The sequence below is a fragment of the Brassica napus genome, chromosome A10, assembly GCF_020379485.1.
Source record: "Brassica napus cultivar Da-Ae chromosome A10, Da-Ae, whole genome shotgun sequence".
Lineage (NCBI taxonomy): Eukaryota > Viridiplantae > Streptophyta > Magnoliopsida > Brassicales > Brassicaceae > Brassica > Brassica napus.
This window is the reverse complement of record NC_063443.1, coordinates 2706549-2731832: the sequence shown is the minus strand read 5'-3', so window position 1 is coordinate 2731832 and position 25284 is coordinate 2706549. Positions and strand designations below refer to the sequence as shown.

General features: G+C 41.1%; 1 long non-coding RNA gene across 12 annotated transcripts; it reads right to left on the bottom strand.

Moving 5' to 3' along the window:
* Window positions 1-804: 804 nt before the first annotated feature.
* Window positions 805-3675, bottom strand: LOC106427019. 12 transcript variants are annotated; one of them, XR_007317454.1, is made up of 6 exons: window positions 3628-3675; window positions 3238-3396; window positions 2878-3021; window positions 1689-2581; window positions 1349-1610; window positions 805-1259 (listed from the first exon to the last, which is right to left on the bottom strand). It is a non-coding gene; the product is annotated as an uncharacterized LOC106427019 (long non-coding RNA). The 12 variants fall into 12 exon arrangements; XR_007317447.1 differs by having other exon boundaries at window positions 2389-2581; window positions 3542-3674; XR_007317451.1 differs by having other exon boundaries at window positions 2389-2581; window positions 3238-3675.
* Between the last annotated feature and the right edge of the window lie 21609 nt (window positions 3676-25284).

Below are 25284 nucleotides of genomic sequence, written 5' to 3'. Positions count from 1 at the left end.
AATATTTCAAAATGCTTAGTTTAATTTAAATTGTAAATAATCTTTAAATTGTAATACCAAAGATTACAATTATACGTCATTCAAAATTTTAATGTTACAATTATACATTTGTATATATATATATATATATATATATATATGTATATATATATATTATCTATTTTGATAACTCTTATGTTTTGGTTGAAATGTTGATGGTTATATCTTCATCGTGCTTTTTCATGTCTATGTTTTAAATATTGTCTTTGTTGAAAACTTAAAATGATGATAAATAACCACACATTATAATTTAGTTTTATTTTACTTTCAGCAAACCTACCGTTTATAGTTGTTTGTAGAGCAAATGCTGGTGTGAGAAGTGTTACAGAAGCCGATGATTCAGGTTAAAAAAGCTATTGTGCATCTTTATATTGTTTTTTTCTCTTAAAACCATAAAAAAGGTTAGGCTCACAATGTCTATTTTAGTTACTTCAACGTTGTAATGATATATTTTACTAATGATATATATTCATATTTCTTTTCCGGAATCTCTGTTATTATTTTTTTTTAAAGAAAAAACTCTGTCATTGTTATAACCTTATAGCTATGTATTTTTTTACTGCGGTGAGTTATTGATTTATATTTTAAGAGTAATTAAAATTGTGAATAAATGTTATGATATGTTTAACTTAGTTTCGCTTCCAAATTATATTTATTTGACTAAAAGAAATTTTACTGCATCAATGTTCATTTTAATGTTGTCCAAAAAGTTTTTCATTTTAATAATGCTCTCCATTTTTTCAATCATCTTTTTGATTAATGCTCAAAGTTGTTACAACATTTCTATTCATTAAAATAACAATTTTATGTTGTTACGAAGATAGTGATGAAATGCAGATAACATAAAATGATATTATCACTTTGTTTTAGTGGAGGAAAGAAGCCATCTTATTGATTCCACAGAGAGCCTCTAGTTTATAAGTGTTCCTCTTCGTCCTGATGCAACCAAAACAATTAACAATGATCTGAACCCTTGCTTGATCCATACACAACTGCAGCAATACCATGGTCCAAATTGACACTGCATCTCCCATCAAAGACACCCTTCATATACCAAAACACAATATTTCCAACATCTTTCACCGCTATGAACTGGAACTCTATACCAAAAGAATCAATAGCGAAACTGAGAGGTGATGAGCCAACGCCTTCAAGAGACTTTTCTCATCATTTCTCGGTACATCTTGTTGCCCACTGATAGTCACCATTTCAGATTCATCCTGTTTTAAGACAAAAAGAATTAGTATAAACCAATTTAATCCATTTTTCGCTGTAACATAATTTTTTTTTGCGTCTAGCAGGTTCCTACTTCCATAGAGTAAGGATAATCCTCTTCCTTGCGAACACCTCCGTTCTTGAAAATGTACTCAAAAGCATAATCCATGAGACAACATTTCTTGTTGTTGGAATCGCCGTTTTTGTTTTCTGGTGCAACCATTGTTGTAAGTTGTGTCACAGACTCACAGACTCACAGTCTATGAGTTCTTGTTCAGACAATATTGTCAAGTTTCCTGTCACAATTTTATTTATACCTTCCACAAGTTTTCTGTCACAATTTTGTTTATAACTTCCTGCATAACATTTCAAAAAAAAAAAACTAAAAAAAAAATTAAAACTATAACACATCAGAGTTGAAGATTTTAGCTTACCGCAAGCTTGGTTTTAAAAAGCGAACGCCTCCCTCGCCATGGCGCTTGGCGAGGTGTAGCGGTGTACTCATCGCATTAACACCTGAAAGCCAGGCGAGGCACACATGGCGCTCGCTATTGAGCTCTTTAGTATTATTTATAAGGCGCTTCTAGCGACGCCTCACTAATTCTTCTCAAACCAACTTGGTTTCTACATATTTTGGTTACTAAACCAACTTCGGTTTAATACATAAGCTCTACCTTCTAATGAAATGTATCGACAAACCTAATCCACTCTACTATATTACCTATGTTCTTCATCAGCTCTTTCTTTCTCTATGTTCTTCATTCTATTCACTCAGCTTAGATCTTCTTTCCTTTTACTATTAGTTCTCTGTTCTCATATACTATATTTTCTTATCAAGCAAAACTCTGAACCCAAATTTTAGAGTTTTTAGGATTTCTAGTTCTTGATCTTTTAAATTTTAGTACTTTTGAATTGGTGTTTTGGCTTTAAGCTTTTAAGCTATCAATGGAATTGGTATTTTAGTTTTCTCTTACTGTTTTTATCAATGGCTTAACATAAGGTACAAGTTAGAAATAGATAATTACGGTTTTGCATGTGTGTTACACATGGCGATCGACTTGCCTCGCCATGGCGCTTGGCGAGAGTCGAGCACCTCATCGCATTTGATCGCAACACGCTATTTAAAACCAAGACCGCAAGAGCCTTGATTCTTTTCTTTCTTCAGTCAACAGATTTAGGCAAAGTTTCGACGTCAACGTCCTTATAAGCGAACTCTTGATAGGATCTTTCATCATCGCCTCTTTCTATATCAGTCTTGAGCCCCAAATACTCGTTCTTGAATTCTTCGTGGCTCAAATCTGCAAACTCGTTGAGACCAAGCCAGAAGCTTTTCACTTTCTTGTTAGTCTCAATGCAACCAAGTCTGTTACAGACGCTTGCTAAACCTCATATCTCTAAATCTCGAATTCGCTTTTCCAAAAGTCCCGATTCTCTCAAACATAGCTAATATGTAGACTTTATAACCGGCATGAAATCCTAGGTAAATTACTTTATGACACTTGAATATTATGTTCAGGAAGCTTTAAGCTTTAAACTTAATATTGATTTGGAACAAACCATGTTCATATAGTGTTCATTCAAATATATTGCTGAAACAAACTAAAACGGGTTTAGAAAACTTACATGAAATAATTATTAAGATAGCTATTGTTTCCCAAACCAACATCGTAAATCAGCTGCAGTATTCTCATCTCCAAGGAGTTCCACCACTTGTGCCACTGTGTTCTCATAGTTAAGAATTTGCCCACTAAAGGTTATCCTTTGTCCCTTCATTCTCAAAAGCAAAAGATGGAAAGTTATAGTTTTTTCTTTATATGGAAACAGAGACTCAGAGAGATAACAATATAAAGATGGGTTCTATGTACCAATGCTTCTTCGAAAGAGTTGAAATAAACATTAGGATAAAAAATTTTAGAAAATTTTGTAAGTATTATACGCTGGAATCTGTTTCAATACGAAGATGTGTGTTTAAGAACAGAATACCATAGAAAAAGCTTCTCAAACTCCATCAAATCGCCACCGCGTTTGACGTTTGTCGCCTTGACGACTGGGTTTTCTCTAACGACAGTCTCACAAACGGCTGAATCGAACCAGAATCTATACCCAATATATGAGGAGCACAGAGGAGCTTGCCATCTTAATCTGCAGAAGTTTCAGTATTAATATGATTATGAAAAATGGAATGATAAATTCTACAGATGCAAATACATCTATTTATATCTACAGATTCAGAGAATTGAAGAAAGCAAAAAATCTATTGAATGAGAATTGAATTAAAACTGAGCACCGATTTAGGGAAAATGAAGTGAATCACAGAATGTTGACAAAAAAAAAAGAAGTGAATCACAGAAACCAATGAAGAGGAGAAGAAACCAATGCAAGATGGGGCAATAATTATTGGGCTCAAATTTGTATCAAAACGGTAATCAAAACACGCACCCCAGTACTTTTAACAAAACGATTAAATGAAACGCAGTGCAACATCGGCCGGGACACGTGTCACAGTACCATGAAATGATTTTCCTATGTGGCATCCTAGTTGGACACTTTAAGAGAGATACAAACTTTTTTTTATATATAAAGATGTGTGTTTTTCTGCAGAAAAAACTTTTTTTTTTTTCAATCCAAATGTCGGCCGAGTTAAAACCAAACCATAGACCACATTCTTTGTACAACTGTTTTTTTGAGATGAATAGATTTAACATTATTTCAAAAAAAATTAAAATTACAGTATACTGCAGTGCCAGATGGTTCAAAGTTAAATGGTATCTTGTTTGAAAGTAAAAAAGATAAATCCCTTAATCTTTGAAGTATAAGCTTTGCTATTTTTTTACGAGTGTGCATTACATTATGGACGTTTAAATGTGTTTGTGTTAGAGCCATAAATCTTTATATATAAAGAACAGTTTGTTCTCTTCTCCTTGCGCCACCTAGGATTCCACCTAGATAAGTCGGGCGATGAAGAGCTGACACGTGTCTTTCTCATTAACCGGATGCTTAATTTCGTTTGCTTATAATAGGCTTAACGAGTTAATATTTTATAGGGTTTAAATAATATTATATGGGCTTAAAACACATGAAATTTGGCCCGTTTATAACCTTCATCTTCGTTAGAGTCGCCGACGGTCGTTTCCAAGGTTCATCTTTTCTTTTCTTTTTTAGGGTTCATTGTATCTTGCTAAATCTCAGTAGTTCTACCAACAATGGAGTTTCAGAAAGGTTTTGTGAAATGTATCTTCGCGTGTAATCTATGCGTCGATTGCGTTTTATATGATTCTTCTCATCAGAGGCGTTACAAGTTACATCGATTCAACGCCATTAAAGAGATCTTTACTCTTGCGACCCACTACCACGTTCATTCAATTTAATGATAATTCATTCAACGATTCCTATCCCTTCAAAGGCGGTGGTTCACTTACTATATAAACGTAAGGCTTCTCCTTTGAGCAACATCCATACATTTCATTCTTTGGCTAACTCATCCTCTCATTGATTCTTCTATGTGAATCTGCTATTGTAAATGTGTAAGTCTTTCCTAAATATTTATCAGTTCATTCGATGTAGAGAGCTTCGGAAAGTGATTCCAACCTGAAAAAATACCACCAATCCCACATTTTAAAGTTATTGAATCCCATGCTGCATCAACATTGCATATAACAGTATCATGCGGTGGGTTGGAGACATGTAGGGAGGGGGGCAAAGTGGAGCTTCGTGCCGCAACTATGCTTCCTATTTGATCAGTACATTGCGCACTTTGCCATTCTCTTGCATCTGTAATGGCTTTTAAAATGATTTCCATACTGGAAAATGCTCTGTTTTCGAAAGAGAGCTTGTTTCTAGCCTTCCAAAGGTGCCACAGGATCCAAGGCCACAGTGGTATTGTGAGTCCCACCGGCGGCAACACTATGAAGGACGGAGCAGCAGCAATTAAAGTTGCCATGGAGGGGGTTGCTGAGCTTGGTTTGACCGCTAATGGAGCAAGCTCCCACACCTCCCGGCCAATATCACATTGTAAGAATAGGTGAAGGTCATCTTCTACCCCATTGCAGCGCTTGCATGGGAACTCTTGGATACCACGGGTAGCTAGATTGGAGCTAATTGGGATTGCTTTGCGAACTGTCCTCCACAGGAAGTCTCTGATCTTTGGTGCAGTCTTGACATTCCATATACTTTTGTTCCAATCAAAGGGCGTTGATATTAAGCCGGCCCCAAAATGGGAGCTCATTCCTACTCCATAACCAGTTTTCGTCGAGTATATACCCGTTTTTTCGGGCAGCCAAACCAAACCATCTGGAGCTGGAGCTGGAGCTGAGCTTGTAATCAGTCGAAGGATAAGAGCTTCATACTGAGGGAGGTATCGTCTGATCTTACTCACATCCCATGAGTTCGAGATTGGGCAGAGTAAGTCACTAACCATCAGGTTGATATCTAGTTCATTTGGTGGTCCAACCGGGATCATCGCAAGACATCCATGGGTCCTTCCACACTCTGATCTGATCACCACTCCCAACCGTCCAGCCTAGGCCCTTCAACAAGATCTCTCGCCCGGCCAGAATACTACGCCAGCCGTAGGAAGCAGTGGCAGAAGCATGACACTCCAAGAAGGATGTATGGCGCGCATATTTGCTGAGGAGGACTTGTCCCAGCAGAGAGTTTGGATCTTTTAGGAGCCGCCAGCCTATTTTTGCAAGGAGAGCATCGTTGAAAGTCTCAATATCTCGAAATCCTAATCCTCCCGTGTACTTTGGCAATGTAAGTGTGTTCCAAGCTACCCAGCACATCTTCTTCTTTCCCGGGTTCGCATCCCACCAAAATCTTGTGAGTAATGACTGTATTTGTTTGCACAGCGATACCGGGATCTTGAAGCACGACATGGTGTAGCTGGGCATAGCGGCTAGAACTGCTTTGAGCAGTACTTGTTTTCCAGCGCCCGAGAGAAAGCGAGAGGTCCATCTGTGTGCTTTCTGTCTGATACGGTCCAGAATCGAGGCAAAAATGTCTCTTTTCTTTCTCCCAAAATGCTCTGGGAGCCCGAGGTACTTGCCCAATCCACCCTCAGCTTCAATAGACAGCGTTGCTTTGACTCGCGCTTTAGCTTCGGGTGGGGTTTTAGCTGAGAATGTGATGGCGGATTTCGAGAAATTGATGCACTGTCCTGAGAGCTTTTTGTATAGTCGCAGGATCTTGAGTAAGGCTGCCACGCTGGGGGCACTTGAATTGCAAAAGAACATCGTATCATCCGCGAATAATAGATGGTTGATCAATGGACTACCCCTGGCCACACAGGTACCAGATAGGGAACCTTCCTGCTGCGCCTTATCACATATAGAGGAAAGGACCTCTGTGCATAGTATGAATAGATACGGAGATAGCGGGTCTCCCTGCCGTATACCACGGGAAGGTGTAACTGAACCCATAGGTGCTCCATTGATGAGAAATGAGTACGTTACTGATTCTACACAACTCATAACCCAGCCGATCCATCTTTGGTCAAAGCCTAACCTCGTTAGAACGGCTCTAAGAAATCCCCACTCTATCCTATCATAAGCTTTGCTCATTTCAGTCTTGACCGCCATAGAGCAATGCTTCTTGGCCTCTGAGGTATGAAGAAAATGGAGAGTCTCATGTGTAATGAGGATATTGTCGCCAATAGCCCGTCCCGCCACGAAAGCCGACTGGTTTTTGGATATAAGCAATGGGAGCAGTGGCTTTAAACGTCGGGTGAGGATTTTGGCAATGATTTTATAATGGGTGTTACATAGAGCAATGGGGCGATAGTCCGCTACCTTCCGGGCATTGGTGTTCTTGGGGATGAGACGCACATGTGTCTCGTTTTGCTGAGGATGTAACACGCCGGAGGTGAAGAAGAGCCGCACATCCTTGACAACATCATGGCCAATGATGTGCCAATAAGCTTGGTAGAACTTAGCGGACAACCCGTCCGGGCCTGGTGCCTTGCCGCTGTGAATAGAGAAAGCAGCTGCTCTAATTTCCGAATCACTCGGTATAAGGGTAAGAGATCGGTTCATCTCATCAGAGACTTTACGGGTCAAGATGCTCTCTAGCTTAGTAAAGTCTTGGTTGTTGTTGGAGCTAAAGATGTTATCGAAATAACTCGAGATGACAGCGCAAACATGATCCTCCTCAAAATATTCATTGCCTTCATCATTCTCTATCACTGAGAGGGAGTTTTGTAATCGTCTCTGTCGTGTGGCAGCGTGAAAGAACCCAGTGTTTCTATCCCCTCCTTTCAGCCATTGAATTCTGCTGCGTTGTAGCCAGAATTGTTCCTCGTCTTTATAAGCAGCAACTAGAGTCTTTGTGATGTCTTCGATAACAGTTTGGTCTGGTATGACAGCGGTGAGTGCTCCTTCAAGGGCCAAAGTGTGATGATTTTAGCTTAAAGTTCTTTGATTGATGTTGTTCATACTGCTCTCTGCGTCAGTTTTTTTGTTTGTTTGATTATTGTCTTACAAATACACTTATTTGTTTTGTTGGGTCATTTGATTTGTTGTGGACCTTACGGGTAATGGTAAGATCAAATACGTGTTATTTACAAACTACATAAATACATTGACAAAACCGCAAACTTCTTTTGATTGTGTCTCTTGCTGTTTGTTCTATGAGGCACATATTATGAAGAAAAAAAGAAGATCTTATGAGTGTCCTCATGCTTGATGAAAAGAACTTTTCTCATCAATCTTTTATATTGCTATGGCTAAACTCATCATTTTTCTCATTCCTCTTCTGTCTGATAGTCATGAAAAACTCATGGGACTGGTGAATGGAAATACTGAGTTATGAACAACTCATGTGTATCCTGCAAGGCTTCTGACAGAATCAAGATTTCTGGAAACGAAAACCCAACCGCTGGTGATTATGTTCCGTTGCAACATTCACGTCCATTGGAGACAGCCAATGCACATGTTCAGCCTGCTTGCGACGGGAGCACTGTTGAGAGCCACTGGTTCTAGCGTGAGTGTTTTCTCATAAAGGCACGCGACTACGCGAGACTTAATCGATCAAGTTAGAAAACTGATAATTCCTCATACTGAGATAGTCACAGAGGAAAGTTGTATGATGAAAGTAACTAATCTTTATTACACAGGAAAGATACTAATCGTCCTACTTGGAGTGAATGAATACATGCTAAAGAAAATTAAACTTGCTATTGTTGTGTGCAATAATTTAAAGTTCAAAGTGCTTAATGATATACGCTTATAGCCGAATCTCTCCGGAACAGTGAAGATGAAAAGGGATAAAACAATTGGACACAAGAAGGATATGTTCTTTTTCTTTCTTTTTTTTTTGGCTAACAAGAAAGATATGCTCTCTCTAAAAATAAAAAGATATGAAAAAGTTTAACTACAAGAATGAACTAGATTTTGATCCGCGCTTTCAAAGCGCGGGTTTATTTTTTTTTTTTTCAATTGACAAATATTTAGTAAATGTCACATTTTCATATATTTGTGTTTTATTTTATAAAAGACTTAAAAAATTTATCTTTATTTATCGTATTTCATTTTAAATGACTATTTATGTTTAAAAAATTAAACTTTATTTTTTTAATGAATTAAATTGGTATAACTCTCATAAATTAATTTTATCATGGGGTTAATATTTTAATTAAAAAATTATATACTTTTAATAAAGATTTATATTTTTCAATAAAAATTCAATTATTTCTATGAATGCTTAAATTATATTAAGAAAAGAAAAAAAATAATAATTAGTAATAGTTGAAAAAAAAATATTTGAACTTGGACTCAATGGCCCAAAGGAAAAAAATAGTGAGAATTGAATCTGATTTTTTAATAGGCCCAAATGGTCCAAAAGAGATTTGATGTGGGCTGGATCCCAAAATAATGACCCAATATAGATTTGTTATTAATATTACTTAATTTTCCTTAATGAAACATGCAATGTTAGTGAAGGAAAGGGCAGGCTAAGGTAATTATGACAATAGGATCCTGCTTTAATAGTATAGATGACAAAATATATTTATTCAGATCATAGCACAATCGAATAAATGATATAATCTTACAAAAAAAAACTAAAAGTCGAGTTCTTTCTTCCAAATGGATCGCAAGAAAGGACGCATAAAAAAATAATAAAATGAAAAACCTCTTTCGCGTGTTCATGTTGTGATGATTTTTAATAGGGACATTTAGGAGAATATACCCATCCGAAGCATAAATTAGAAGAATACCATGATTGAGACTTTATGCATTTTTGACTATCCTTTTGGATCATTTTTGACGATTTTGTCCCTGCAGAGGAGAGAAGAACTGGCACTGAGATCGAGATGTCAGACTGTATGCAGCTGTTTGCAGGTGTAGAGTATGTAGGGGCTTCACCTTATAATCCTCTGGTTATTAGGATAGAAGTGTATTAGACTGTCAGAAAAAATAAATCTATTTTTACTGTAAATATATCATGAAAATTTCGTAGAAAACTGCATTCAAGATTGTTTTTTTATTTATCATTTAAGATATATTACAATGGGTATTAAACTTATTTTTCTTATTATTAGATAGTATTATCAAAGTTCAAGATTCAGAAAAAAAAAGAGAAAAAGACAAGCAATGACAATCATAGAGATTATAGAGCATGAATTGATAAAAAAACTGTGTTGAAAAAGAAGAAAAATAAAGAGAAAAAATATAGACAAATAAATTGGGATTATCGTTAACGATAAGATATTATATAGCAGCTAATATGTTGCGTTACGTATCCAATATATATATTAACGGTTAACTTGATTGTTGACAAGTATTACATATTTTAGACACTATATAACTCTAAATATTAACGGGTGAACATTATGTTATCCAAAAATTAATTTGTAGTCGAATTATAATTAGTATAATGTGTAATCCCTAAGACATAGTGGTATATATCATTTATTTTTTATGGAATAACATATCAAAAGATGTCATATAAGAATAGTATTAGACGCTAACGCCAAAAAAAACCATGTACTTTAATGGTTTGCATAAAATGATCTAAATATATCTATGTCCACTTCAGTTGTTAGATGTCAAAATATATTTGTACTGTGGTGGTGTATTGAAAGTTTTTATATAATGTTAATTGTTATATAAAATGTTAGCGTATAAATGTTTTAGTTGACCATAACAATAATAATTATCGTTAATCTAAAGTATAAGCAGATGAGTCTTATGTAGTTGAAAATAGAATGGTAACCTTTAGTATTAGAAATTAGACATTATATAAAAGTCTAATCTTACTAGTTAACTATATCATTAGTATGTAAGCGGTATTGTAATTAGTATATCTGATCAATTTTACAGATAAAAAGAATGTTAGAGACAAAATTTTATAGTTAACGATTATCCATATTGTTAAACAAATAAAAAGAAAGTTAGAGGCGGAATTTTATAGATAACAGTTCCTTTTAAACACATATATAAACTGCAAACAAAATTTCTAATAACAACCAGTCCGACGAAAACTCGATTCCTCTATATAAAAACATCGGCATCAATCTTTTTTCAAAATCTTGTAACTGTCACCAATTATGAGTCCGCCAAATTATGCAACACATAAAAAAACTTGTACCAGATAACAATTAATCTGAAGAAAGTATCAGCTAATAATACATGTAACACGTAACAAATCATTTATTAGATAGCCAATACAAACTCACAAAAACACCAAAAGATCTGATAAAAAAATAGTGAATAAAGATTTAAATAAGAATAGAGGTTAAAAAAGATTAAATCGCATAATACCGAGTGGAAATAAAAGAAAGAGCTTAGAGTAGAAAGAAATAATAAAAAGAATCTCACCTCTTAAAATTTTGAGACAAAAGGTGTTTTTAGACTTCTTTCGTATGGACAGTAAATATAGGGTTTTCAGATAGCCTGACAGCTACAAAATAGCCTGACACGATTACAGACATGCAGGGAGTTGTAAGAAGGGCAAAATTGGAAATGAAAATCGATGATGAAGATGGGGGTAGTCTCTTTATTTCAGTAGTGTTTAGAGGCATACACGCCAATTTCTCTTTTTAATATACTGTAGTATATAAACAAACTTGGATATCAGTCCTCACATTTTTGAACTTTTGTGATTACCCTGTTTTGTAAGTAGTTACAAGATTTATAAATTAGTCAAATATAAATCAACCATTATTGCTATTTAAAAACCATTAATAGCTTAATAATATGGTTAACATTAAATATATAAGTTATTAATTTTAATTATAATCATAATATTAAAAAATAAAAATAAACTACTTATATGGTAGTAATAAATTAATTAGCTTTAATGAGGTCAGTGTTAAAGATTATTTTCAAGTATCGTTTTAGAAAAATTAATCAATATCATACAGAATTTTAAAATAATAATAAAATAAATATTAAAAGTTTTTATAAAAATACTGAAAATTAGTTTTACATATAATTGATAATAAATTAAACATTTTTTTTAAAAAATACATTAAAATTGTTTTCATGGAAAAATAAGTGTATATTTGTAAGTACATTGTGAACAGAAAATGTAAGGCTATTTTATTTAATTTAATGTGAATCTTTAAAAAAAATAGAAAAATAAAAACCTAAACCATAATTTTAATACTAATATGAAAATAAAAAAAATACATACTTGCATAGTCCAACAATAAAAATAACTCAATAATTTATACTAAACAAGCAGATAAAATATCTAGGGCAATTGCAGTAGATGTACATGGAAAAAAGATTATTTAGCTCCACGGTTATAACTGTTCGTTTTTTCAAATATTCCAAAAGTACCCCTACTCCACTTCAGCTCCCTCTGACACACCTATACTACGCTATATCTGGTAGAGGTCATGATTATGCTATACCACTCTACAGCACGCGAATAAACTCATTTCCCCTAAAAAATAAACATTTTTCTCCATTATTACCTTACCACTATTCAATCTCCTTCTTCATTTTATTTTTCGGAGTATACGAAGCAAACTGTCTTTTGCAATTGTGGAGGGTGATAATTTTAGAGATGGTTTCTGCTCGGCTTGTTGATCATCCGGATTCACCAGAAGAACAACAGATGCGGCCAATTCCAAAGATGATGTTTGCAGCTGGCGAGGAACCCGTGTTGGGGTCAAAATCGGTCACGACGGAATCAATGTCTGAAAGTCCGTAAAAATCAGCATAACCGTTTTTACGAAAAGTAATCTTCGTAAAGATATCTTTACGAACAGCCTTGCAGTAAAATATCGTCCAAATCTCAATCGAACCACTAAATACCGATTGTCCGAAGGCAACGGACATGTATCCAAATCGGCCGCGGACAAGCTCGAGTATGGAAATCAGACCGCGGACAAGCCAAGCTCGATCGATACGCGGCAACCAAGCATGCACACAGCTCGGTCGCTACGTAGCGACCGAGCTCGAGCCAAGCTCGGTCGCTACGTAGCGACCGAGCATCTGTCTCGCTCGGTCGCTACGTAGCGACCGAGCCCGAGCCAAGCTCGGTCGCTACGTAGCGACCGAGCGATCGTCCCGCTCGGTCGCTACGTAGCGACCGAGCTCGAGCCAAAGCTCGGTCGCTACGTAGCGACCGAGCGATCGTCACGCTCGGTCGCTACGTAGCGACCGAGCTCAGCCAAGCTCGGTCGCTACGTAGCGACCGAGCGATCGTCCCGCTCGGTCGCTACGTAGCGACCGAGCTCGAGCCAAAGCTCGGTCGCTACGTAGCGACCGAGCGATCGTCCCGCTCGGTCGCTACGTAGCGACCGAGCTCAGCCAAGCTCGGTCGCTACGTAGCGACCGAGCGATCGTCCCGCTCGGTCGCTACGTAGCGACCGAGCTCGAGCCAAAGCTCGGTCGCTACGTAGCGACCGAGCGATCGTCCCGCTCGGTCGCTACGTAGCGACCGAGCTCGAGCCAAAGCTCGGTCGCTACGTAGCGACCGAGCGATCGTCCCGCTCGGTCGCTACGTAGCGACCGAGCTCGAGCCAAAGCTCGGTCGCTACGTAGCGACCGAGCGATCGTCCCGCTCGGTCGCTACGTAGCGACCGAGCTCAGCCAAGCTCGGTCGCTACGTAGCGACCGAGCGCTCGTCCCGCTCGGTCGCTACGAAGCGACCGGGCTCGAGCCAAAGTTCGGTCGCTGTGTAGCGATTGAACCTTTCCGAACGTCAATACGACACCAGTTCTTGCATTCTCGTCAAAACCTTCGAATGCTATCTCCCGAAGACCGTAGCAAGCTCAGTCCATGTTTCCCGCCATTCTAATTCATCGATCAAACTTCGCGGATTAGAAACCGCGGAAAACTCGTAGTAAACGTGTCGAGTCGGAAGACGGCCCAAAGGGACCTAAAACACGACTCGAGGCCCATCCTACGATTTTCCTAATCAAAAGCCCGTAAACCACAGCCTGGTTTACGCTTGGTCCACAAGGAAGGATAAATGTCAAGTTTCCGCGGATAAATACGGAAGTTTTGAAGATAATTGTGAAGATCGGGAAAAATGGAATATCTCCATTTTTATGCTATGACGGCTTAAGGGCAGAAGAGTAAAAGCGTAAACCGACCTTGGAGCTAGTATATAAGGAGTCCTAGGCGAGGAGCAAGAGGGAGAACTTTTTAGATTCGGAATTCTCTGCACTTAGAAACTTTAGGCTTATTCTCGACAAGTTCGGTTTCTATGACTGGCACTCAATTACTAGACGAACTCGCCCAGGCAGTTCGATCTCTTGTCCAGCTCTATCAATTGAACTACGTTCGGCTTGATCCTCGAAAGGGGTACGTAGGCAGCCTTTAACAAGGTTCAGTCCGAAATCAATCTAAGCCTTTTAGATATCTTTTTCGTCCTTTGTTATCGAGCTGCGACTCAACTAGGATTAGGTTTTTATGTTGCTAGAACTAGGTAACTCGCTGACGGCCCCTGCGGCCAAAGCCTTTGTATTCTCTTGTAATGATCGCAACGCTCTTACGCGGACTCGAAATAAGATCTACTGTTTTCTCTAAACTCGTTTGTTATCTTTTCATGATTTCCGCATATATTCGATCACTTGTCGTTGGCTCTCGCAGAGATCCGGGACCTCTGGGAAATTAGGGTTTTCCTAGTTTCCTTATTTAAACGGAAATCGACAGTGCGAATTTCGGTTCCCACAGTTTGGCGCTAGAAGGAGGGGGGGTTACGGATTACTCTTACTCATGGCCACAAAACGCTTGATCGAAACGATGTTTGGATATATGAAAGACAAACTCGCAGCACTGACTGCTCCTATGGCCAACGCTTACGCAAACGCCGTAGTTTTCAACAAAATCGAAAACTTAGTCGCGACCTTCCGCCACAGGAAGAGCACTAAAACAAGCTCGCGATTCCTCCCTGTAAACAAGAAGGGAAACGATAAATCTTATCAAAACCCCGTAAACAAATCTCGATGCATAAGGGTTTTACCAAAACACGTTTTCCGAAAACATTTCGGAAGGATAAAACTTGTTCTCCCAAAAAAACCGCTGAAAAACCCCTACGTTAATCGCGGAAAAAGGAAACACAACAAAACGATTACACAGCTCGGTCGCTACGTAGCGACCGAGCACGCACACTGCTCGGTCGCTACGTAGCGACCGAGCACGCACACGCTGCTCGGTCGCTACGTAGCGACCGAGCACACACGCTGCTCGGTCGCTACGTAGCGACCAAGCACATACGCTGCTCGGTCGCTACGTAGCGACCGAGCACGCACGCTGCTCGGTCGCTACGTAGCGACCGAGCACACACGCTGCTCGGTCGCTACGTAGCGACCGAGCATGCACGCTGCTCGGTCGCTACGTAGCGACCGAGCACGCACACTGCTCGGTCGCTACGTAGCGACCGAGCACGCACACTGCTCGGTCGCTACGTAGCGACCGAGCACGCACACGCTGCTCGGTCGCTACGTAGCGACCGAGCACACACACTGCTCGGTCGCTACGTAGTGACCGAGCTCAAGCCAACTCTCCACTCGCTACATAGCGACCTGTAAGGCCTCAGAAAGGTCCTCCTTTGGGTTCTCTTTTGAATCCTCGTCGAAACGCTTTTCGTTTCGTCTCAATCGGAGTTTCCGTTGAGATTTTACGACGAACACAAGTGGGAATCTTCTCGGCTTGCTTCCACTCGCTACGTAGCGACCTGTCAGACTGTCAGTCGCTACGTAGCGACCTGTAAGGCCTCAGAAAGGTCCTTCTTTGGGTTCTCTTTTGAATCCTCGTCGAAACGCTTTTCGTTTCGTCTCAATCGGAGTTTCCGTTGAGATTTTACGACGAACACAAGTGGGAATCTTCTCGGCTTGCTTCCACTCGCTACGTAGCGACCTGTCAGACTGTCAGTCGCTACGTAGCGACCTGTAAGGCCTCAGAAAGGTCCTTCTTTGGGTTCTCTTTTGAATCCTCGTCGAAACGCTTTTCGTTTCGTCTCAATCGGAGTTTCCGTTGAGATTTTACGACGAAAACAAGTGGGACTCTTCTCGGCTTGCTTCCACTCGCTACGTAGCGACCTGTCAGACTGTCAGTCGCTACGTAGCGACCTGTAAGGCCTCAGAAAGGTCCTTCTTTGGGTTCTCTTTTGAATCCTCGTCGAAACGCTTTTCGTTTCGTCTCAATCGGAGTTTCCGTTGAGATTTTACGACGAAAACAAGTGGGACTCGTCTCGGCTTGCTTCCACTCGCTACGTAGCGACCTGTCAGACTGTCAGTCGCTACGTAGCGACCTGTAAGTCCTCAAAGGGTTCTTCCTTTGCGTTCTCCTTTGAATCCTCTTCGAAATGCTTTTTGTTTCGTCTCAATCGGAGTTTCCGTTGAGATTTTACGACGAAAACAAGTAGGACGCTTCTTGGCTTGCTTCCATTCGCTACGTAGCGACCTGTCAGACTGTCAGTCGCTACGTAGCGACCTGTAAGTCCTCAAAGGGTTCTTCCTTTGCGTTCTCCTTTGAATCCTCTTCAAAATGCTTTTCGTTTCGTTTCAATCGGAGTTTCCGTTGAGATTTTACGACGAAAACAAGTGGGACTCGTCTCGGCTCCCTTCCACTCGCTATAGCGACCGAGATGACATCCTCACTCGCTATAGCAACCTGTCAGGCCTCAAAGGGGTCCTCCTTTGCGTTCTCCTTTGAATTCTCATCGAAACGCTTTTGGTTTCGTCTCAATCGGAGTTTCCGTTGAGATTTTACGACAAAAACAAGTAAACCTCATCCTAAACTCCTTGGCTTGTTTCTGCTCACCCTACCTCCATCTTTGCGTTCACTTTCGAATCTCGATCGAAACGTCTCTTGTTTCGCCTCGATTGAAGTTACCATTGAGACTTTACGATATAAAAAAAAAAACCGCAAAGACCTATTTTCTCGCATGGATTCAGATTAATCGTATAAAACGGCAATGGTTAACTTAACACCTTAGCCGCCTTAACTATACGATTACGTTGGACCTTTTTACAAAAATCGACGTCTTATCTAAGGAGAAGATAACAGTCAAGTTCGGAAGATAAATGTCAAGTTTCAAAGGATAAACACCAATATCGGAAATGGCGAACATACACGAGAATAGGAAACGGAAATGAGCACGCAAAACTGAGAAGGGACAAAACTGCATCTTCGAGAGAACTAAGGTATTTCCGACTTGAAATTTTTGAAATCAGACTTGGAATTTTCGTAGGAAATTACTTTGAGGCTGCCATAGAACTTTAGGGAACGTAAAACCTAGGCGGATAGTCTAGCGAACTAAGTTTTAAGCGATTTTTCCTGTCTCGATATATTGTCCCATAATTGTTCATCCAAATCTTGCAAACCGATCTAAACTCTCCGAAAGTCGAGAAATGATCGCCACGCATATCAAGCTCGCTTCCTAAAGAGAGAAAAAGTTAGAGACATGAACGTCGTCTTAAAACCGATTCGTTTCTGGCAATTTTCTCGGAACCGACATATCCCAAGTCGTCAACGTGGAAACAACCAAATCACAGTCCAAGCGTCGTCTATAAATCGTCCCGAATTATCGATCATTCCAAACATCAGGAGAGGAAACGTACACAACCCTTCAAAGTATCGGTTCAACCGTTTTTCTTTCGTAAAAAAAAAAAGGGGGAGTAGGTACGTATACTATACTCGTATACTCCCAAACTTCAAAAACTTCTGCAAATCGTCAAGAATAGGCAAACGACAATCTTAATATTCGTCTAAACGCTAGCAACATATCCAGACGATCATGAACATAATCTCAAAAACTATACATCATTTCTTGTCGCAATCATGCGTACAGAAAACTTGTACCAATATCAAACTGAAACTCGACGATTAGCCAAAGTATTGAAGCCTTTTCCGGCTTCAGAAAGCCAGTTTCGTTTTAAACTTAGCGGCGAGAAATCTTCAATCACCAAAGCATTTCTTTCAGTTTCCGTTGTACCAAGTAAGTCACGGAAAAGTATCGAAAACATTTGCGACGAAGAAAACTCGAGAATATATGTAGCATCGTGCACATTAAAAGGAGCACTTTCCTCCCGATGGTTAGCTAGATCCACTTCTGGTTGACCAATTCTTTCAAGAAACAAATGTGTCATGAGAATCCTCTCGAAAAACCTATGAAAAACGTTCCGCGACTAGATCGTATTGAAATAAACTTCGGTAATACTCCATGGGTAACGCCAAGCAACTTTCACCTAAGATCAAAATCACAGCGGGAACGTTTCTCGTAGAACCCGCAGAAACAATGCTACTTTGACATATGTATACATATCACTGATTTACGACCTTCGTAAAATCGGTTATATGATATGATAAATTATCGTATAGCCCACAATCGGAAATCATATGATAAATTCTTCATAACGAAACTAAGTCCTAACAACCAAACGGTTAACGGAAAATCTAAACTTTTCGAAAATTGACCAAGTTCAATACGCTCCACAATTCACTTTAAGCCCGCAACGTTTTAACCACAATACGCGGCATGTAAGGAAAAATTCGTAACAAAGCTTCTAGAGCTATACGAAACATCCTAAAAAATGCACGAAATACATCTCGGAAGGCCAACTCTTCACAAAGCACCATGAAGGAAAACACTTGTTCCCATGGACAAATTTACACGACACCTCAGTCATAATTCCTCGATCGCAAACAAAACTATTAGCATCCGAGCAGGAACAACAATTTTTGGCTGCGAACATTCTTAGTCAAACCAGAATGTTTCTCAAACACAGGGCTAATACTAAACCCTCGCAACATCGCGAAATATCTTCAAAGCCCGCGAACATTTCAAGCACGAAACGTGGCATACGAAAGAATAACAAATCTTCAGCATCGCGAGACGTCGCGGACGCCTGAAGATTAGTTCTTCGACGAAATTTCCTTCCTCGATAAAAACACCTTCATGGAAGACCAGACAGTCATACGCACTAACATCTTCTCAAAACATATTCTTCGCGAAGACTCAAAATAGTAATTTTTACCATTAAGTTTGTTGCTGATCACAACAAACTCTTAACGTCCTAAACAGACTTAGCCATCTCGTAGAAGATGACTCTCTTACATCCGACACAAGGATAATAGCGCTATAAAAGAAATCCGAAATTTTGGTCCAGCACTTCCGGTCTCCGGAGAGATGCTCGATTCCAACCATACAAGTCGTATAAGCCGAGAACCTATCGCGGACTTTAAATCGGTATGGAATCAGGATGAAACTGAAACGGGATACGTAAGTCGAATTAGTCATCGCACCCTCTAAAACCAGGAGTAAACCTAGGTCTTGCCCTAAACCCAGCGCACTGGTCTCTAACATCTCTAGGCATAGTATCAAACACCCTGATACGAGATCCCAAAATTTGTCTCTTTGCCAATATTCGAACGTCTTCAGAAAATCCCGCAAGTTTACACACTGCGGAAAACTCTCGAAACAGATTATGGATATGGCAATTCACACAGAGTTAGATTACGAGACGACAACTCGTAGTCTTCCCTCTACACCCATACAAAATGCCATCGGCAGCAACACGCCTTATAACCGCTACATAAAAACTAGACCATAAAGGTCCTACTGGAAAACTAGTCATAAGAACCTTAACTCCAAGATGAACTACGAAAGGCTTGATCCCTTCAACAAGGGTACGTAGGCAGCCGTCATAAGGCGCAGCCCCAATCTTATCGCGTTTTCTACTTTTAGGAGAGCGAGAAGATCACTTACCACAGACCTTTTCAACCATTAATTCCGCCTAACTCACCTAACTTGCCAAGCCACTCGCTAGAACCTCACGCTAGAAGCTCATGATTCTAACGAGCTGGGGGGCTAACTGTTGGGGTCAAAATCGGTCACGACGGAATCAATGTCTGAAAGTCCGTAAAAATCAGCATAACCGTTTTTACGAAAAGTAATCTTCGTAAAGATATCTTTACGAACAGCCTTGCAGTAAAATATCGTCCAAATCTCAATCGAACCACTAAATACCGATTGTCCGAAGGCAACGGACATGTATCCAAATCGGCCGCGGACAAGCTCGAGTATGGAAATCAGACCGCGGACAAGCCAAGCTCGATCGATACGCGGCAACCAAGCATGCACACAGCTCGGTCGCTACGTAGCGACCGAGCTCGAGCCAAGCTCGGTCGCTACGTAGCGACCGAGCGATCGTCCCGCTCGGTCGCTACGTAGCGACCGAGCTCGAGCCAAAGCTCGGTCGCTACGTAGCGACCGAGCGATCGTCACGCTTGGTCGCTACGTAGCGACCGAGCTCAGCCAAGCTCGGTCGCTACGTAGCGACCGAGCGATCGTCCCGCTCGGTCGCTACGTAGCGATCGTCCCGCTCGGTCGCTACGTAGCGACCGAGCTCGAGCCAAAGCTCGGTCGCTACGTAGCGACCGAGCTATCGTCCCGCTCGGTCGCTACGTAGCGACCGAGCTCAGCCAAGCTCGGTCGCTACGTAGCGACCGAGCGATCGTCCCGCTTGGTCGCTACGTAGCGACCGAGCTCGAGCCAAAGCTCGGTTGCTACGTAGCGACCGAGCGATCGTCCCGCTCGGTCGCTACGTAGCGACCGAGCTCGAGCCAAAGCTCGGTCGCTACGTAGCGACCGAGCGATCATCCCACTCGGTCGCTACGTAGCGACCGAGCTCGAGCCAAAGCTCGGTCGCTACGTAGCGACCGAGCGATCGTCCCGCTCGGTCGCTACGTAGCGACCGAGCTCGAGCCAAAGCTCGGTCGCTACGTAGCGACCGAGCGATCGTCCCGCTCGGTCGCTACGTAGCGACCGAGCTCGAGCCAAAGCTCGGTCGCTACGTAGCGACCGAGCGCTCGTCCCGCTCGGTCGCTACGAAGCGACCGGGCTCGAGCCAAAGTTCGGTCGCTGTGTAGCGATTGAACCTTTCCGAACGTCAATACGACACCAGTTCTTGCATTCTCGTCAAAACCTTCGAATGCTATCTCCCGAAGACCGTAGCAAGCTCAGTCCATGTTTCCCGCCATTCTAATTCATCGATCAAACTTCGCGGATTAGAAACCGCGGAAAACTCGTAGTAAACGTGTCGAGTCGGAAGACGGCCCAAAGGGACCTAAAACACGACTCGAGGCCCATCCTACGATTTTCCTAATCAAAAGCCCGTAAACCACAGCCTGGTTTACGCTTGGTCCACAAGGAAGGATAAATGTCAAGTTTCCGCGGATAAATACGGAAGTTTTGAAGATAATTGTGAAGATCGGGAAAAATGGAATATCTCCATTTTTATGCTATGACGGCTTAAGGGCAGAAGAGTAAAAGCGTAAACCGACCTTGGAGCTAGTATATAAGGAGTCCTAGGCGAGGAGCAAGAGGGAGAACTTTTTAGATTCGGAATTCTCTGCACTTAGAAACTTTAGGCTTATTCTCGACAAGTTCGGTTTCTATGACTGACACTCAATTACTAGAAGAACTCGCCCAGGCAGTTCGATCTCTTGTCCAGCTCTATCAATTGAACTACGTTCGGCTTGATCCTCGAAAGGGGTACGTAGGCAGCCTTTAACAAGGTTCAGTCCGAAATCAATCTAAGCCTTTTAGATATCTTTTTCGTCCTTTGTTATCGAGCTGCGACTCAACTAGGATTAGGTTTTTATGTTGCTAGAACTAGGTAACTCGCTGACGGCCCCTGCGGCCAAAGCCTTTGTATTCTCTTGTAATGATCGCAACGCTCTTACGCGGACTCGAAATAAGATCTACTGTTTTCTCTAAACTCGTTTGTTATCTTTTCATGATTTCCGCATATATTCGATCACTTGTCGTTGGCTCTCGCAGAGATCCGGGACCTCTGGGAAATTAGGGTTTTCCTAGTTTCCTTATTTAAACGGAAATCGACAGTGCGAATTTCGGTTCCCACAACCCGTAGGTGTTCGTGTTCTTACTTATCAATCGTCGAGCGTTTTAAAACGTATTTTTAATGCGTTAGAGGAAGATGAAGTTGAAATTATTAGGCAATCTTCTTTTGGTAGATTGATCGAGATTGCAGACAAACCGGTATTTTCGGGTAGATTCGCAAGGTATTTGTTATCAAGGCAGCTCAAAACGAAGAAAAAACATGAGGCCTGGTTTAGATTTGCCGGAAAACCGGTTCGGTTCTCCCTTCGAGAATTTGCAACTGTGACGGTGATAGAACCAAAATAAGGATCACTCTTTCGGTAAGGTTGATATGAACTCAGATCCGAGAGGATTGAGAACTGATGGATCGAAGGGTGACACTAAGGGTTGCGGATTAGCCCAAAGATACTACCAGAGATTCGAAGGTTGCCGGATGTGACGCACCGGTCCAACACAACGAAGCGGTTCGCTTGGAGATGACCTCACCAAGAGAAATATGAATGTTCTAAGCAAAGAACAATGAGAGAAGACTCAAAATAAGCAAAGGAAAATCGATGTTATTTTATTAAGGGGGATCATCACATACTTATAAGGTTTGTGAGTCAAAGAAACATAAAGACATTTGTGGTAAAAGACAACATAGAAAATAGAAATGAATGAAAACAAGACATAGAAACTAGAAACAAAGACTTTGACTAAAGACTGGTCAAGGTGCGGATTCTTGTGTTGACTGGTCCAGATTCACAAAGATGTCCAGGTTCATTCTGTAGTGATCAGGTCGACTGCAGTAAGGAGCAGGACGGACGTAAGGCTGCCCGCATGGTTGATCGTCGATGATCCATGAACGGATGAAGATATAACTCGACCCAAATCTTCAGAGAGCTTAAGTATCCTTCCTTTGGAGTAGTTGGAAGCATCGATCATCATGAAATCATCAAAGTGGTTGGAAAGGTCGTGATCAGCCTGATCCGGGCGTGCGGTACGTCCCAAACGGGCCAGGAAAGACAGGCTAAGTCCGGAATCTGATTCTTCTCGATGATCATGGGTTCTGGCTTGACTGTTGGCTCTAGAATGGCGAATGGGTCGGGGAAGAACGCCTGTGGTTTGGCTGATTTGGTCATCAGGTCGTGGATCCATCCTTAGGTCACGTCCGGGTGCACGCGGGTCGATCCGGTACACGGCTCTGTCCGTTGATCTGGAACGGCTAAATGGCTGAACCTCAGTTGGACTGATCTGATCGTCCTGGTCACCATGCTGAGTCTGCTCCACGTCCTGGTCCAGGTCCTGGGTTCTATCATTCCCTCCCTCTTCAAAAGGATTTGACCACAAATCCGGATCATCTGCGCAAAAAGGAGATAAATCAGAAACATTAAAACTTGAAGAGATATCATACTTACCCTGAAGATCAAGCTGGTAAGCATTGTCATGGAGTTTCCTGAGAATCTGGAATGGACCATCGACCCGGGGCATGAGTTTGGACTTCCTTTGTTCCGGGAATCGTTCCTTCCTCATGTGGACCCAAACAAGATCACCTTCCTGGAAGATCACTTCTTTCCTTTTCTTGTCTGCAAGTCGTTTGTAGCCCTCGGTCTTGGCTTCAATGTTGGCACGAACCTGTTCATGCAGCTTCTTGATCGTGTCCACCTTCCTCTTGCCATCTGTACTAACTCGTTCACTCAAAGGCAAAGGTAAAAGATCAAGTGGAGACAAGGGATTAAATCCATAAACAACCTCAAAAGGAGAAAACTTAGTAGCTGAATGCAAAGCATGGTTATAAGCAAATTCAACATGAGGCAAACATTCTTCCCAAGTCCTAAGATTCTTTTTAACCAAAGATCTAAGCAAAGCAGACAAGGTTCGGTTAACTACTTCAGTTTGCCCATCAGTTTGCGGATGACAAGTTGTAGAGAACATCAATCTAGTACCTAGCTTAGACCACAAGGTCTTCAAAAATAGCTAAGGAACTTAGCATCACGATCAGAGACAATGGTCTTAGGCATTCCATGCAATCTAACAACTTCCTTAAAGAATAAATCTGCAACTTGCACAGCATCATCAGTTTTGTGACAAGGAATGAAATGAGCCATTTTCGAGAACCTATCAACAACCACAAAGATAGAATCTCGTCCAGCTTTAGACCTAGGCAATCCAAGCACAAAATCCATAGAAATGTCTACCCAAGGATGAGAGGGAATGGGTAGAGCTGAGTACAAACCGTGGTGTGATGCTTTAGGCTTAGACTTCTTGCACACCACACATCGGCTACAGATCCTCACAACATCTTTCATCAGACTCGGCCAGTAGAAATGGTCATGAACCGCCTTGTAGGTTTTCTTGACTCCAAAGTGTCCCATAAGCCCACCTCCATGAGCTTCCCTGAGAAACAACTCCCTCAAAGAACATTGGGGCACACACAAACGGTTATCAAAGAACAAGAAACCAGAATTTTGAAAGTATTTGCCATAAGCAACCTTTGAGCATTTTCGAAAAATCTCTTTAAAATCCTGATCAGAAGCATAAAGATCCTTGATAAATTCAAAGCCAAGCAATTTAGTTTCAAGGGCTGAGAGAAGAGTGTACCTTCGAGACAATGCATCGGCCACAACATTCTCCTTACCTTGTTTGTACTTGATCACATAAGGGAATGTCTCAATGAACTCCATCCAACGAGCATGCCTCTTGTTGAGCTTCTGCTGACCCTTAAGGTGTCTTAGAGACTGATGATCAGTGTGGATGATGAACTCCTTAGGCAAAGATAGTGCTGCCACGTTTGAAGGGCCCTCACCAAGGCATAGAGTTCTTGGTCGTATGTGGGGTAGTTGAGCATGGCTCCTCCAAGCTTCTCACTGAAATAAGCCACTGGTTTTCCATCCTGCATCAACACAGCACCAATACCAACACCAGAAGCGTCACATTCGATTTCAAAAGCTTTAGAAAAATCTGGAAGTACAAGTAAAGGGGCGTGAGTCAACTTCCCTTTAAGGATTTCGAATGCTTCTTCCTGAGCTGGTCCCCATTTGAACCCCACGTTCTTCTTGATTACTTCAGTAAGAGGAGCGGCCAAGGTACTGAAGTTTTGAACAAATCGCCTATAGAAGCCGGCAAGACCATGGAAGCTTCTTACTTCACCAATGGTGGTCGGAATCGGCCAGTCCCGGATTGCTTGGACCTTCTGCTCGTCTACTCTTAAGCCATCTGCACCTACAACAAAACCTAGAAAGACCACATGATCTGTGCCAAAAGAACACTTTCCAAGGTTAGCAAACAAACGTTCCTTTCTAAGGACTTCAAGAACGGATTTCAAATGCTGTTTGTGCTCATCAAGGCTTTTGCTGTAAATAAGAATGTCATCAAAGTAAACCACAACAAAATGACCAATAAAAGACCTCAAGACATGATTCATTAGGCGCATGAAAGTACTAGGTGCATTAGTGAGACCAAAGGGCATGACAAGCCACTCATACAAACCTAGTTTTGTTTTAAAGGCCGTTTTCCATTCATCACCTTCTTTCATCCTAATCTGATGATAGCCACTTCTCAAATCTATCTTAGAAAAGTACTTAGAACCATGGAGTTCATCAAGCATATCATCAAGACGAGGGATAGGATGTCGATACTTTACCGTGATGTTGTTTATGGCCCGGCAGTCCACACACATCCTCCAGGAGCCATCCTTCTTTGGTACAAGTAGAACAGGCACGGCACAGGGACTGAGACTCTCTCTGATGT